Below are 18,095 nucleotides of genomic sequence, written 5' to 3'. Positions count from 1 at the left end.
TATTAAAATGCAATTCTTTTGATGTAACTATTAATATCAAAATTCCATTTTTTAGAGTTTCAGTTACTATTGAGCCAGGTCGCTCCTCACCACAGTTCGGTACCACGAACTGTTTGATAGACTAGACACACTTTAGTCTTTACAAACAAGAAGGAACAAAAAATTTTCCTCCGATAATTTTATAGGATAAACGTTTTCGCAGAGGTTTTTTAGATTATTTGTTCGTCATATAGAACATAATACATTTATATGTTAAGAAAAATAATATTTTTTTTAGGAAAAGTGTATGGGATAGAAGTAAACATATGTCTCAAAGAATGTGATACCTTGTTCATGAATCCAAATTACAGGAGTATGTTGATACTGGGTATGGGGAGTATGAGGATGTTGAACTAGCCAAAAGACATTATGTACATACCACTACTACAGCTACTATTACTGCTGCTAATACAATTACTGCTACTCCCACTCCGTTTGGAGAAGATCTACTTTCTATTTGGGCGACAAGGACGATCTTTGGTAATCTGTAATCGGCAGAACGTGTCCTCCAAATCTCAATTTTTCCCTCATTATAGCCCTAGAAAGTCAGATTGAACCACACGTTTCGAACAGCCTACTGTTTGGAATACGCTCATTCAGTCGGGTACCCAAAACAATCCGATGGCAATTTCTCTGAAAAGCATCTAGCAAATCTTCCTAATTTTTCGGAACGCCCACACTTCTGAATCATACTTAACCAGTCATACTGTAGCTTCTAATTTTCGAATCTTTGTTTGCACATTTATCTTCCTATCCTTCCAAACTTTTTTTTATCTGTGAAAGAACATACTTGTAATAAGATAGTGAACACTGAGAGAATAAAAAAAACTTTTCATATAAAAAAAATACTTAATCTGAATATATCTGCTTCACATCTAAAAGCTCATTTCAGCGCTAAATAAAGCAAGGAAAAAAAACAACTAGCTTATCCAAATTAACACATACTTAAGAATATTTGAAAAAAATCACAAACAATTAACAAAAATAACTAAAAATAAGACAAAAGAAATTTAAACAAGTCCAGATGATAAATAACGCACAAATACAAGATAGGGTAACATCTATTTGCTATAAATATTGTGGGTGTCCGAGTCGTCTTCTCATGTGAGATTGTACCAATTCGAAAAATAATTTTTATTTAAAATTTCTACGCATGAACTTGGTTAAATCAATTAAAATTAGATACAAGCAAAGGTCCATTAATACTCTTAACTTCGACAAATTGAATGGAATTTTTCTTTTCTATTCTAGCCGAAGTGCGTTGACTTTTCCCATAATCTGTTTCGTTTTGATCTTTATTTATTAAGTTCAATTTCGTTTGGGGTTGATAGTCCAAAACTTTCTTATTCTCTTCCTTACTAGAAGCATACGAGGTTCTTGCATTTCTTTATTAAACCATTATTCTTTATTCTCCTTTATCTCTATTCATACTAATCCCCTGTTTTTCTTTCTATGATCCCATTTGCACCAGTCCAACGCAATTATCAATTATTTTAATACGATGAGACATCATTTTATATTTAAAAGATTAAATAGATGTTCCACAATGGCTGATTCAAAAGTTGCTATCTGTTTACTCTAATAATTAAAGAATTGAATTCCTAATTAAAATGGGAGCCGGTATTTTCCCTCAGATCCCCCATGGAAAATTCACCCACAGGTAATATTGAGCAACAACAAAGAAAGTAGAAAATAGATACCTCAAAATGCCGATGAGATATCTTAAGGGATAACAAAATGACTTGACATCAAAAACAGCTTTAGGACAAAAGGCTGGTTGGTCTCCAATCACTTTCCACTTGTAAAGAAAAGGACTAGAACTATCAATTTCTGATATAATGAGCATCCTCCAAAGTTTCTACGAGTACGAGGGGGAGGTTTGGGGACGAGGAAGGGGCAGTCCTATCCTATACGGTTAAGCTAATATGGGGGTTTTAATGGTACTTTTTACTTTCATAATAACAGCGTAGACCAGAAATAGTCCCAGAAGTCAAGAGGGATTAAATATCAATTTCTGCCACCACCCCTTCCTTAGAACTAATTCTGTACTTGTCTGAAGGCTAAATTAGAGCTAGGATATTTTGGCATTAAAATGCACAGTTTGGGGCATCCGCCCCCTCCGAAGTAGACCATCCTTCCCATAAAAAAACCTTAAACCTTAACAATTGAAGACTTGCTTAGCTTATAGCCCTTGCCCTGAAGGCAATCGGGGAATTATCTGGGGGGGGGGGGTCAGTGGTGGGGGAAATGCCTAAACCCAGTTAAAACAGATATTTATCATAGAAAGTTCAAAAAACTTCAAATGAAAACTGTGTTGTTGTAGTAACGGAAGTAAAAAAAAAATACAAGCGATGTGCCCGGTATGAATGCTGTTCGCAGTAGACAAGGAAGACTAATAAGCAAACGCAAGCGCAACTCAATTACAGTGCAGGCACAATCTATCGCATAGAGTTTAGTGTGAATGAAAGTTAAGTGTAGGATCTCCACTATATACTTGTAAAGACATAAAACCGAAAAAAAATTGACAAAGCGGTACATATCTAGTATGAAAAATTTTACGCGGGCAGAACAAAATAAAATTTAAATTAAAAGGCTCCATCATCACAGAAGATCAACAGGTCCCTTTCTAAAGGGCAGTAAAGGACCAGAAACTTTCGAATACAGCAGTTTAGAAGTGTTTATTTGATCTTTTACGCCATTATATAATGTTTGATCAAAAAAAAATAATTGATAATTCCGGTGGACTGAAAAAAACTTTTAGAGAGATCATGGAAAGAAATAACGATAATTACTTTCAATGAATATAAGGGAGAACACAGAAAACATTCTATTTACAATAGTATAATTAAAACACAGGCTAGAAATTCCTATGCTTCTAATAAAGAAGAAGATAAGGAGATTTTCGAATCCTAACTTCAGACAAGTTTGAACTTAATAAATAAAGGTCAAAATGAGATAAAATTTGGGAGAAACCAGCCTACTTTGGCTAGTTCAGCAAAAGAAAAATTCGTTCAATTTTTCAAAGACATGAGTGTTTAAGGACTTCTGAACCTGTACTGATTATAACGTACTTCAGTTGAATGATACGCGAGAATTTAATTAAACATAATGCTTCATTTTGTTAGAATCACATATCAAAAGACAAGTAAATAGCAGTAGCCTCGTCTTATGTTTCTGCGTGAGTGATCACAATGGGCATGCTTAATAACAACTTTAGATTATGAAAAGTGCATCTTCCATTTTTCTTTTTGTACAGCATTTATGAGTGTGTATGTTTTTTTTCTTATCTTGTCATCTTTCATACATATGTCTATTCTTTTAAGCCATTTTTCCTGTTTTTCTTTGCATCAAAGAAACTGAAACGATTTAATTTAATTATGCCCCCTTCAATTGGCACCCCTGGTTTTTCCTTCCCATTCTCTCCCCTCCCCTTGATAGAGGAGAAATCCTCGATTAATGAAACTTAATCTCAGGACTGTAAAGGTCTTTATTTCATGCTTAAAAACTCATTGGCCGTAGGTATATGTCCTCGAAATTCCAAGTAAATCCGACGACTTTAATAGGAAAGGTAGATGAAAATCTACCTACCTACCCAGCTCCCCTCTGTCCCACTAGCCCAAATTAGTTTCTACTAAGTTTCCGGAGGTTGTGACTACTATTGTGCAAAAATTCGAGAAGAGCATTATGTCACTGAAAATCCAAATTCTCATTTCCTATTGCCTCACGGACAAGAGCCAAGAGCTCATATGTCACTTGTGACGAGTATAGAACCTAAAATCAAACTTGGTACTAGAGTTATCAATTTCATCGTCCTAAAACGTCAAGAAGCACCGAACTCGCCACAGCACTAGAAATCCCTTCAACTCCCCCAAAGAGATGACATAAGCGAATCCCGTCCGCTTATGTCAATCACGTATCTATAGCTTGTAATTATTCTCCAACTCAGCAAAGCACTAGAAACCCCCCAAACTCCCCCAAAGAGAGCAGAACCGGTCCGGTTATGTCAATCACGTATCTAGAAAATGTGCTTATTCTTCCCATCAAGTTTCATCCCGATTTCTCCACTCTAAGAATTTTCCAAGATCTCAGATTTCCGTTCCCCCCCCCCCCACTCCAGCTTGAAAATGGAGCATCTGAGACATGAAATCTTTCTGTATATGAAGTTTCATTAAGATCCTATCACCCATTCGTTAGATAAATATGTCTCAATTTTCACAATTTCCCCTCCCTCCAGCCAATTTGTGCGGGTCCCTGACACGCCTACCAATTTGCATCGTCCTATCACATCCAGAAGCACCAAACTCGTCAAAAGCACTGGAAATCCCCCCCCAACTCCCCCAAAGAGAGTGGACCCGGTCCGGATGGTTCAATCACGCATCTAGAACTTGTGCTTATTCTTCCCGTCAAGAAAATAGCGACGAAGACCACTGAATTGATTTCAACTGTCTTGAAAAGATGTTTCCTATTGTTTCTACTTTGTGTTTGTTTGTTTTTCTCCCTTTAAGTTTCATTCATATCTTTACGCTCTAAGCGTCTTCAAAAATTTCCGGTTCCCATTATTTCCGTTTCCCTCCTCCACTCCCCCCCCCTATGTCCACAGATCCAATCCGAATTGAAAATGGAGCATCTGAGACGTGAGATTTTTCTATATATCAAGTTTCATTAAGAAACGATCACCCATTCGTAAGATAGACATGAATCGATTTTCACGGTTTTCCCTTCCACCAGCCCCCTCAGATGATCGAATCAGCGAAACGACTGTCATCAAGTCAATTTGTGTAGGTCCCTGAGACGCCTACCAATTTTCATCGTCCTAGCACGTCCAGAAGCACCGAACTGGCCAAAGCACTGTAAATTCCCCCCTCCAAGTCCCACAAAGAGAGCAGATCCAGTCCAGTTATGTCAATCACGTATCTAGGACTTGTGCTTATTCTTCCCACCAAGTTTCACCCCAATCTCTCCAATCTAAGCGTTTCTCCAAGATTTCCGGTTTCCCCCTCCAACCCCAACCGATGTCACGAGATCCGGTCGAGATTTAAAGTAAGAGCTCTGACACAAGAATTTTTTCTAAACATCAAATGTCATTGAAATCCAATCACCCGTTCGTAAGTTAAAAATACCTCATTTTTTTTAGTTTTTCCAAATTATGCCCCTAAAGTCCCCCAAAGAGAGCGGATCCGGTCCGATTATGTCAATCACGTATCTAGGACTTGTGCTTGTTCTTCCCACCAAGTTTCATCCCGATCTCTCCACTCTAAGCGTTTTCCAATATCTCCGGTTTCCCCTAAAAACTCCTACCAGTTTCAACAGATCCAGTTGAGAATTAAAATAAGAGCTCTGGGACACGAGGTCCTTCTAAATATCAAATTTCATTTAGATCTGATCAACCGTTCGTAAATTAAAAATACCTCATTTTTTCTATTTTTCCAAATTAACCCCCCCCCCAACTACCCCAAAGAGAGCAGATCCGGTTCGGCTATTTCGGTCACGTATTTAAGACATGTGTTTATTCTTCCCACTAAGTTTCATCCCGATCTATCCGCTCTAAGGTTTTCCAAGATTTCCTGTTTCCCCCTCGAACTCCCCCAATGTCACCAGATCTGGTCGTGATTTAAAATAAGAACTCTCATTCACGAGCTCCTTCTAAATATCAAATTTTATTAAGATGCGATCACCCATCCGTAAGTAAAAAATACCTAATTTTTTCTAATTTTTCCGAATAAACCGAAATCCCCCCCCCCCAACTCTCCCAAAGAGAGCAGATCCGTTTCTATTATGTCAATCATGTATCTAGGACTTGTGCTTATGCTTCCCACCAAGTTTCATACCGATCTCTCCACTCTAAGCGTTTTCCAAGATTTCCAGGTTTCCCCTCTAACTCCTCCCAGTGTCACCAGATCCGGTCGAGATATAAAATAAGAGCTCTGAGACTTAAGATCCTGCTAAATATCAAATTTAATTAAGATCCGATCACCCGTTAGCTAAATTATCTTATTTATTTCTAATTTTTCCGAATTAACCGTCCCTCCACTCCCCCTCCAGATGGTAAAATCGGGGAAGCGACTATTTCTAATTTAATCTGGTCTAGTCCCTGATACGCCTGCCAACTTTCATCGTCCTAGCTTATCTGGAAGTGCCCAAACTGGCAAAAACGGGACCGACAGACCGACCGACGGACAGAAATTGCGATCGCTATATGTCACTTGGTAATATCAAGTGCCATACAAGTTTCAATCCAATGTGTGAAGAAGTATACATACATATCTTCTGAAAATTTGCGAGATTTAAAGGGACAGCATTAAAGGGGACATGGGCTCAATTTGTGCGTCTAGTCACACAGACTGAAAATAGTTGCATAATTTCACTTCAAATTAGGTGTGATATGCCTGCCTTTCTCCAGCAAAGTGACAGGAAGAGGGGGTATAACTCGGGTAAAAAGTAAAAATAATAATCATTATTGGAAAGGGGGCTCAAAGGGTCGAATTATGTCCTCAGTCATCCAATCCTTGTATGATTCCTGTTCAAATAAAATAAAGCATGTCGATTTTTTTAATAAAAGTTGAATTTTTTAAATTTTGTGAGAGGATCTCATGAGAGAAGATTTTGTAATTTTTGTAGGGAACAAATGTCTGGTTCGTCCTCCAGTCATACAAGTTGGAAATCCTTGCGAGAATCCTGTATAATTAAGGCACAGCATGTCTATCTTTGAGGCATAATTGGTGTTGGATCCCTAGCTCTTTAGAACCCCAGTCATATGAACTTAAAATCCTTGTATGAATCCGGTTCGAACAAAACACCTATCTTTTCTCTGAAGAGTTGCCAGTGGGGAGCGGCAGGGGAATGTTGGAGGGACCAGTGCCTCAAAACTTGGACTGAAAATCCCTGTGAGATTTCGCTTTAAAAAAGTAACCTGCCTCCCTTTCAGCAAAAAGCAATTATTTCAGGAGCAAAAACGGTGCCACATACCTTAAGCTTTACTTAAGCTTAGATGTAACAGGCTATTGATCCACTTAAGATCTCAGGCAATGCAGATTGAAAATCCTTGCATGATGCTGGTTCAAAGAGGTGCAAGATACCTATCTTAAGGCTAAACAGCGGAAGCAAGTGAGGTCAGAAGGGCCAATTTTTTTTTTCTTCTTCAATCATACAGGTCTAAAACTCTTGAGTGGCTTCAGTTGAAACAAGGCAAAACATGCCTACTTTCTGAGAAAAAATTTCATAGTAAGAGGGCTGAGATGTCGGAAGGGCCACAGGGCAACTTTTCACCTCCAATAGCACAGGTTGAACATACTTAAACTTCTGTTCATACGGAGAGGAAGACAGAAGGGTCATGGGTACTCACTTAGTGCCTCCAAAACAAATACCGGATTAGGGTTTTTACGCAAGGTCATTAATTGACTTTTTTTCTTTCTGAGATGTACCACAATAATGAAGTTGTTATCCCTTGAAATTTTCACAGTGGTATATCTCTTAATCAAATTTTTCATATGCATAAATCAGGCCTTCAAGAACTATTGATCGACATCTTAGAAACAAATTATATTTCTCATAGTTCAAAAGTTGATTCCCTCACCGTGCACGAGCTTTCCAACATTACTAAGAAAATAGCAAAGGGCAAGTTTTAGTTTCTTCAGGAATGACAAAACCATTCAAGTTTAAGCAGCCCATGGGATATTCCTCTACAATAGTCCCTATCAAAGGAAAATAAACAAAAAATTTCAACGAGAATCGCAAACAGAAACCTATATATATATATATATATATATATATATATATATATATATATATATATATATATATATATATATATATATATATATATATATATATATATATATATATATATATATATATATATAAATGTAGTGTCTGTCCGTTCGTCTGTCTGTCACTAAGTATGACGTCTATATATAAAAAAACTAATTAAAAAAAATTAATTAAAAAGAATTAAAAACTATCTTCTATAAAAAAACGAAAAAAGAAAAAAACTAAAAGAAAACTAAAAAAGGAAAAAAACAAAAAAGAAAAAAATAAAAAAATAAAAAAATTAAAAAACTAAAAAAGAAAAAAACTAAAAATATAAAAAAAAATTAAAAAAGAAAAAATTAAAAAACCTAACTTAGGTAAAAAACAAAAAAAAACTAAAAAGAAAAAAAAACTAAAAAAGAAGCAAAAAAGAAGAAGAAACTACAAAAAGAAAAAAGTAAAAGGAAAAAAACTAAAAACGAAAAACTAAAAAAGAAAAGGCAAAAAAGAAAAAAAGAAAAAACTAAAAAAGGAAAAGAAAAAAAGAAAAAACTAAAAAAAGAAAAAACTAAAAAAGAACTATACATGACGTAAAAAAAAATAAAAAAACTAAAAAACTGAAAAAGATAAAAATCTACAAATGACGTCATTTTCGCACGCGAAACCAGGCTTGGGGCTGATAGAGATAGTAAAAAAAGAAGGCGTGTCGCTGTATTATAAAAGCAATGCGTGTATAATTTTCCTACAGTGTCACTAACAAGGGAACACCAGAGCAACGCAATACAAGGCTTGCGGCTCAAAGAGAAAGGGCCAGATTAGGAATGTCCAATTTATGTCATCGATTCGATCGAAAAATGACATAGCGTTGGCCCTTGCGTCGTCCAGAATAGCCTCAACGTTGCTGCTTGGTGAAAGAACTGCTCATTCCGCTTTGAAATTGCCTCTGAATATGCAGTCTACAGAAACTCCCACGTGCAACATTTCCAAATCATCTGGGATGGGTAAAGTACTGCAGCAATGCAAACTTATTGTTTGGGACGAGTGCACAATGGCACACAAAAAATCGCTCTAGGCTCTTGACCGATCATTGCAAGTTTTGCAAGGAAATTCCAAACCCTTTGGCAGCACATAGATTGCTTGCGGGAGATTTCAGGCAAACATTACCTGTTATTTCTAGATCGACACCTGCAGAAAAAATGAATGTTTGCCTTAAAAATTCTAATTTATGGGTACACGTAAAGACATTGAAATTAACTATAAATACACGTGTCCGATTGCAAAACGATCACTCTGCTTAAAATATTTTCAGATTAATTGCTGGAATTTGGGAACGGAAAGCTCCCAGTTGACTCAATTTCAGGACGTATACAACTGCCTCCCGAATTCTGTAATTTAGTGACGTCAAAAAATGATTTGGTTGAAAAGGCATTTCCGAATATTCTAACCAATTATAAAAATCATAAATGGCTAAGTGAACGAGCGATTCTGGCAGCCAAGAACAAAGACGTCCACGAAATCAACAATATTATTCTGACCAAGATTTGAGACAAGGCAGTCATTTACAAGTCAGTCGACACAGTCCTGGTATCAAATGAAGCGGTTAACTATCCATCGGAATTTTTTAATTCCCTGGATCTACAGGGGATCTCTAGGCGTGCAAATAATACTTTTGCGAAATATTAACCCACCAAAGCTTAGCAACGGCACGCGACTAGCCGTAGGAAAAAAAACAATGGAAAACGTAATAGAGGCAACAATCTTGACAGGGCCTTCCGAGGGTGAGGCTGTTCTTATTCCTCGCATTCCCATGATTCCAACAGATCTGCCCTTTCAATTTAAAAGATTGCAATTCCCAATTTGATTAGCATTTGCAATCACCATCAACCAAGCTCAAGGCCAATCATTAGAAAAATGCGGTATAGATATTAATACGGATACCATGGACATTCATATGTTGCATGTTCTAGAGTCGGTAAACCGGGACGATCTATTTACATGCACAGACAATGGGACTGCGAAGAATGTTGTATATTCACAAGTTTTACGCTGTTAAAAATTAGCACCTTGCATTCGTGTTGCCTTGGGGGGGGGGGGTTTAGGCTTGCGGCTCAGAGAGAAATTACCAAAAGAAAGCGTGTCGATGCATTACAAAAGCAACGCGAAACCTGGCTTGCGGCTGAAAGAGAAAGTAAAAAAAAGAACGTGTGTAAAGGAATGGAATTTAATAATCAAATATCTTTGAGAAAACTGCAATAGAACAAAAGGGACAATGAGAATCCATATATAGAAGCCTGCCACGTGCCGTGTTGGGGCCCGGCGGCGAAGCCGTCGGTACCCAGCTATATATATATATATATATATATATATATATATATATATATATATATATATATATATATATATATATATATATATATATATATATATATATATATATATATATATATACATATATACATATATATATATATACATATATACATATATACATATATATATATATATATATATATATATATATATATATATATATATATATATATATATATATATATATATATATATGTATATATATATATATATGTATATATATATATATGTATATATATATATATATATATACATATATACATATATATATATATACATATATAAATATATATATATATATATATATATATATATATATATATATATATATATATATATATATATATATATATATGAAAAAACTGCAATATGAAAAGACGTTAGAATAAAAATGCGGTTAGAATAAAAGGGACAGTGAGAATCCATATATAGCATGAGGGACAATGAGAATCCATATATAGCACAAGGGATAATGAGAATCCGTATATAGAAGCCTGCCGCGTGCCATGCTGGGGCCCAACGGCGAAGCCACCGGGACCCAGCCAGTGAGTTATAAGAATAGAGGGCAGTCCTTTTAGACCCGCGAGAAAATGCTCCTTTTTTGGATCTCTAATTTTTCTATTTATCGTCTATGAAAATACTTTGGCGAAGGGGCCAGAGAATAGTCTTACATCGTAAGTATTTTAAGATTTTAGTCTAACTTCAATTTAAATATGGTGCCAGCTTAAAAAGTTGCTCTCCACTCGAAAGGAATCATACCTCGAGGAAATAAGAGCTTGATGCAGTAGCTTCAGATAGTCCTTTCTGACAGATTAAAGACTCTAGTCTAGCACACACACTTTAGGCTTTGGCTCAAAGATAAACAAAAACTATCTTTTTTGGACCAATGAAAGAATTATACAGTTTTTCCAAAACTAAGGGCATTAGTCAATCCGGCAAGTGGTCCAAACTCTGAAAAAACAAGAAGCCGGACCGTTACCACTTTCTCACAACAAACTGAAATTACCAGCATACGAAAAGAATGGTACCTGATCAAATCAAATTGTTGCTTTCACCAATTTTTTTAAAATTCGTTTTTCATACCAAGCAGTTCGAGTAAGAAAGAATCACTTATTCATATTTTCTTCGTCTATTCCAAGATGAGCTCTATTCCTAGAGTAGTGCAACAACAAAACATTCATGATTTTTGGCGTTCAATGATGAAAAAATTTCAGAACGCTTTGACATTAACTTAATCTTGATCTGAGAACCTTTCAGCAATTAATAACATTACACATCAAACATTCAAGTTTATTTTTATTAGTTCTTTCCAAGGCTGTTCAACGGACATATAGTTTTAAGTAGCCAATGACGCAGTAGGCTTTAGACTTTTACAGTTAGGGAAGGGGACAGTAACTAAAATGTTGTTTGTAGTGATTTATGTTGGTTTTAAGCTTGATTTGGATATTCAACGTAAATTTTACTCGTTTTAAGATTTATTCATTCATTAATTTTATTACCTGCTGTATGTTTGTTGGCTATGATTGTTTATATAATTTCTATTCAGTTTGGGTTTCATTTATTTTTTAATAGAAATTTCTGTTCCTTTTGAGTTTGAATTATTATTTCTTCTAAATCTATAGCTGCCGATCTTAAGTTTTTTTTTTGAAAAGAAATACTTTTCCTTGAAAAAATTCTTCCGTTTTTTTTCACTAATTCCTGTTTTTTTATTTTTATTTACTTATTTTAATTTTTTTTTTTTATAGCCAAAGTGTCACATTTTCAACATTCCCCACTCCAGAATCAATTTTTTTTTCAACAGTAAAGTTTCATCAAACTATCAAAATATAGGAAGTATCAAAGTAAACAAAGTTACAATTAGCAACTTGCATAACTCACAGCCCTTGCCCGAGAGGTTTCAACCCCGAAAGCTCAGTTAATTGGCATTTGGACTCTTTTGAACAAAATGACAATCTCAAAATTTTGACCGGATGCATTTGGGGAAAATGGTGGTAGTGGTGGAGGGTCAGTTGACCTTTGATAACTTTTGACTCTTCAACCCCTGAGTTATAGTTATTAGTACTTTGGAGTATTTTGAAGAAAATGGATACTTCAAAATTTTGACCTGATGCATTTGGGGAGAATAGGGCGTGAGGGTGGGTCTGGTTACCCTCCGATCATTTTTTAATCTTAAAGGGGCGCTAGAACTTTGATTTCCAAACGAATGAGCCCCCTCCAAAACTTATATGATCCCCCTTCCATAAAAACATTCTATGTTAAAAAATGGCAACTAGCATGAGCTTATAACTCTTGCCCCTAGGGCTGGGGGGTATCAAACCCGGAACCAGAGTTATTTGACAATTGAATTACTTTGAACAAAATGGATATCTCAAAATTTTTATCGGAAGCATTTGAAGGAAAATAGCTTGGGGGACCTGGTTGCCCTCCAATTACTCTTGACTCTTAAAAAAAGAACTATGACTTTCGATTTAAAATCCAATGAGCTCTCCGAAGTCGATACAAACTTTTCCGTAAAAAGCTTATAGTCAACAATGGAAAGCTTGCACAACTTACAGGCCTGTTCTTGGGGGCTTTGGGTTATTTTAAACCCTAGAGGCATAGTTCTTGGATCTTTGGAGTATTTTGAGCAAAATAGATATGTAAAAAATTTTGATCGGGTGGATTCGGGATAAAAGGGCGTGGGGGACTAGTCGCCCTCCGATCCCTTTTGACTCTTAAAAAGAACATTAGAACGACAAATTCCCAACCGAATAAGCCCAGTCCGAAGTTTATACGCCCCCCTTCAGTATGAAGGGCCTCTGGGGAGAAACTACAATAAAACATGAAGCTATTTAAGACTTACTTATTCATTTATATTTGTACCTGCTATCTTTATGTTTGCTATGATCGTTAATTTTAGTTTCTGTTCCTTTTGGGTTCCATTTATTCTTTAATAGCAAAAAGGATTCTTAAAAAAGACTAGAACTTTGAATAATCACTCAAATGAGCCTCCTCCAACGTTTGTACGACACTCCTTACATAACTTACAGGCATAATTACAGGATGCATAACTTACAACGCTCGCCCCCGGGCTTTGTAGGTTTGTGTCGACCTTGGAGTTTTTGTTATTTGATCTTTAGACTATTTTAAACAAAACAGCTATCTAAAAATTTCGGATGCATTTTGGGAAGAGCACATGAGGGGGCTATTTGCCCTCTAATCCCTTTTGACTCTTAAATAGGGCACTAAAACTTCCAAGTTCCAATCGAATGAGCCCCCACCGAAGTTTATGGGACCATCCCTTCCATATGAGGAGCTCTTGGGAAACACATAAAATAAAAAAACATTGAAGCCTTATGGCCTTCACTATAGGCACCGCTATAGGGATAACTTAGGACTCTTAAAAGGAAAATGGAACTTCGAATTTCCAATCAAATGAGCTTCCTTCAAAGACTATATGACCACCCTTTCCATAAAAATCGTATACGTCCAGGGGTTATAACTTACAACCATTGCCCTGGGTTCCGGGGTGTTGTGTCAACCTGGAAGCATTGTTATAAGGTCTTTGGGCACTTTTGAATAAAGTGGCTACTTCAAAATTTTGACCGGATACATTTGGGGAAAATGGACATGAGGGAGACTTCTTGTCCTCTGATCACTTTTGACTCTTAAAAAGAACTAGAACTTTCAATTTCCAATCAAATGAGCCTCCTCCAAAGTCTATACGACCTGTTTTCCATAAAAACGTTATATATCTCTGGGGCAAAGCTGACTTTCCTTGCCCCCGGGCTTTGTGGGGGAGGGGCCTGCGTCAATACCGGAGTCATTGTTACATGATATTTCGACTTTTGAACAAAATAGCTATCTTATAATTTCGATCAGATTAATCTAGGGAAAACAGGCCGTGGGGAGGTAAGTGCCTTTCGATCACTTTTGGCTCTTAAAAAGGGAATAAGAACTTATAATTTACAATCAAATGAGCCTCCTCACAAGTTTGTTGGAACACCCTTCCATGAAAACTTTATCTGGCCTCGGGGCACAACATACAGCCCTTGTTCCTGGGCACTTGGGGCTGCATCAACCCTGCAGGCAGTATTACATGATATTTGGACTATTTCGAACAAAATCGCTGCACGTATCTCAAAATTTTTACCGGATGCTTTTGGGGAAAAGAGCGCCTGGGGAGGGAGGCTATTTAACCTCCTGACCCTTTTGAGTCTTGAAAAGGGCCCTAGAAACACCGATTTTCAATTGAATGAGCCTCCTCCGAAGTTTATTCGACCACCCCTTCCATATTAAGTGCCTCAGGTAAATAAAATAATAATACGTAAATGTCATAGTGTTGCCTATTACCATAATCTTAACTTTGATTGTACGCGAAATTGTTACCTTGAAACAATTTTAGACCTTCGAAACGATGAAGATTAACAGTTTCGTTTTATTAACTATAAAATTAGAGTTTTCCGAATGACTCTAACTTTCGGTAATCACAACCTGGCCTCCTCAGTACGACTGACTTATAGATTTCATTATAAGGTGTAATTCATTACTTTTGGGCAAAAATAACTTCTCAAATACTAGGTTCTTCATTTCTTTTCCTATTTTCTTCTTTGTATATCGAGCTTTTAATTTTTTTTTTAGTTATTTTCTTATCTCGTGTTTTGTAAAAAGAAAAGAAAAAAAAAACAAAAAAAAACAAAAAAAAACGCCTGTAAATATCCATATCTTTCGGGGTATTTGGGAGCAGCCTGTCCAAAGTCAGGAGAAGATGAGGGTAGGGGAGATGGGCTAATATTCTATACCCGTAAGAAATGATGATTTTCAAACTGACAATATATTGCCTTGAATCTGATTTTACTTTACAGATAATGATAATGGATCGCACCTGGACACACTCTCTAAGAACGAAATAACTTTTTCACCTTGTGTTTTGGAATGTAAGTATTTTTAATCTTGATATCAAGCCTGGTCGCTTCAACGGAGTTATTAAGACCCTTTAATAATGTAATGTTCAAAAACCTGCTCTGTCAGAAGTTTAAAGGATCTATACATGTTGACGGATATGCAGTATTTTTCTCTGGAAGGAAACGTGAAGCTAGAGTTGCCCTAACTGTAAGCGAATCAGCAAACAAATCGATGTTCGAGTTTATGCTGACGTATGAAAGAAAGCTAAGAGCTCGTTTTGCCAGTTACCAGTCTACAATCATAGCTGCTTATGCCCCAACAAATGAGGCTGATGATTCCTTGGAAGATGTGTTCAATTTTGAATTAAATGACGTAGTCGACTCAGTGCATGAACATAATATTCTTGTTTTGTGTGGTGATTTTATTGCCAAAGTTGGTAGTTACCGCAGTTATGCACCGGATGTGACTGGTCAACACGGTCTTGGTAGAATAACTGACAATGGATTGCGTTAAATTGTCCTCTGTGCCAGCTATGACCTAAATGTTGGTAGATCGTGGTTCCCGCATTGCGATATATACAAATATACATTGATTTCGCCTAATGGGACTTCTAAGAATCAGATTAATCACGTTCTCATCAGAAAAAGGCAGATACACTGACTAGAGGATGTTCGAAGTTTTCATGAGGCTATTCGTACTCTGAGTAGTAGCAAGCTCTAAATTAAAGCTAATTATTGTTGCCAAGTGTAGAAAGACCATGAAAGTGTTTGAAATTCAGAGGCTCTGTGACCAAAAAGAGAGACAAGCATTTTGCACTGCAATTTCTAACAAATTCACAAGCCTAACATGCGATCAAACAGACGTTGTCAAGAACTGAAGCAAAATTGTGGATTCTGTAAGTACAGCCCCTGAGGAGTCTTGGAGCCCCATACAAGACAAAAAAAAAAATAAAAAAATAAAGATCCAGCTAGAATCCAGTGATAGAAATGTCGTAACCCAATTTAGAAACCGCTGGGCCGTCAAGGCCCAGCGTAAACAGGTCCACAAGGCTGCAAAGAGGTTCATAAGAAATGACAGACACTACATTTTGAATACGAAGGCAGCCGAAGCTGAGACAGCTCTCAGCAAAGGTGATATTAGAACAGTGTACTGGATAACGAGGGAGATCACCACAGACTTTCGAAAACCTCCATGGGTTTTTTGAAAACAAAATAGGCAAACTACTAAAGAGGGAAGAAGATATTGATAGCTGATACTGAAGAGTCTTGGAGCCTCATATAAGACAAAAACAAATAAAGATCCAGCTGTGAAGAGGTTCATAAGAAATGACAGACACTACTTTTTGGAGACGAAGGCAGCCGATACTGACACAGCTCTCAGCAAAGGTGATATTAGAAGTGTACTGGATAACGAAGGAGATCACCACAGACTTTCAAAACCTCCATGTTTTTTTTGAAAACAGAATAGGCAAACTACTTAAGAGGGAAGAAGATATTGATAGCTGATACTGAAGAGTCTTGGAGCCTCATACAAGACATAAACAAATAAAGATCCAGCTAGAATCCAGTGATAGAAATGTCGCAACCCAATTTAGAAAACGCCCCAAGGCCCAGCGTAAACAGGTCCACAAGGCTGCAAAGAGGTTCATAAGAAATGACAGACACTACTTTATGAAGACGAAGGCAACCGAAGCAGATACAGCTGTCAGCAAAGGTCATATTAGAACAGTGTACCGGATAACGAAGGAGATCACCACATACTTTCAAAAACCTCATGTATTTTTGAAAACAGAAACAGAGGCAAGAAGATATTGATACCTGATCGAGAGAATAATTAAACATATTGCTAGAGAGTAATACATATTCCTCCCCCTGCTAATCCTATAGAGCCGTCTGGATCGTTACTCTTTGAGCTGGATATCAACGCCAAATCCATTAGAATTTTGGAGGCCAGAACTGTACTACGAAAGCTGTAAAATGGCAAAGCTGCTGGAGTTAACGACTTACAGCCTAAATTGCTGATGCAGTAAAGCCGCTGATCCTAATGAGACCTCTACATGAAATCTTGAATCAGAATTGAAAAACTGAGAGTGTCCCCATTGATTTGAAGGATGGGGCCATTGTCAAACCTTTTAAGAGAGGTTAAACAGTTGATTGCAATAATTGGCGAGATATTACCTTGCCATCCACAGGAAGTAAAGTCCTTTGCCAAATACTCCTGGATTACATTCAATCGAGGATCGACGAGATCATGAGAAATGAACAACAAGGGTTACGGTCAGGCAGACCTTGTGCTGATCTGATTATCAGTTTAAGAGTACTAATTGAAGAATGCAACGAGTGGCAAACTGAAATGTAAAAAACGACTTCTTGAAAGCTTTCGATTCTGTCCACAGAGATTCCCTATGGAGAATGCGACATTACGGGACACCAGTTAAAAATATTATAATTATTGTTGCTTTATATAATCACCAGCTGACTGCTGTGCGAACCGACGATGGAGTTATTATAGAATGGTTTCAGATCCACCCCATTGTATGACAAGGCTGTATCCTCAGTTCTGTGCTCTTCACGATTCTCATTGACTACATTCGTTGGTAATGTCACTTTGTTGGGGGGATTCAATTGAGCGAGAGTCGCATTATCTTTGATGGTAATTTTTCTGATGACATTGCGCTACTTTTTCATCTAAGATTAGACTTGCAGCACAACATCATGGAACTATCAGACATAGCCGGAAGAGTGAAATTGTCAATCAGTACTCCAAAGACCAAAGTCATGTGCAATAGCGTAGATACAACGCTGGAAGCGTGGAGTACAGTTGCAACATGCGTTGCTGATACAGGCAATGCTTTAACCAAGCTAAGAAAAGTCTCAAAAAACTCTACATAATCTTTAAAACTCAAGCTCCAGCTACTAAATAGCAACATCCTCTCTTTATTAATTTACGGATGTGAGGAATGGATAATGATAAAACAGCTCGAGAAACAAACACAAGTTTTCGAAAATAATTGCCTTCAGCCCATTCTGGGAATCGACTAGGCTGACAGAATTTTG

The 18,095-nt window shown here is 36.8% G+C and overlaps 1 long non-coding RNA gene across 2 annotated transcripts in view; it reads right to left on the bottom strand.

The window, feature by feature from the left end:
• LOC136026020 (uncharacterized) overlaps positions 1–4,553 on the bottom strand; it is a 59,431-nt gene extending 54,878 nt beyond the window's left edge. The window contains exon 1 of one of the 2 annotated variants that reach the window (XR_010617189.1): positions 419–4,553. This is a non-coding gene — a long non-coding RNA (uncharacterized LOC136026020). The remainder of the gene's footprint in view (positions 1–418) is intronic. The other variant, XR_010617190.1, reaches the window with a different exon arrangement.
• Between the last annotated feature and the right edge of the window lie 13,542 nt (positions 4,554–18,095).

Source organism: Artemia franciscana, chromosome 4 (genome assembly GCF_032884065.1).
Source record: "Artemia franciscana chromosome 4, ASM3288406v1, whole genome shotgun sequence".
NCBI classification, from domain to species: Eukaryota; Metazoa; Arthropoda; class Branchiopoda; order Anostraca; family Artemiidae; genus Artemia; species Artemia franciscana.
The sequence above is the reverse complement of the archived record's forward strand: the minus strand, read 5'-3'. Positions and strand labels throughout refer to the sequence as shown.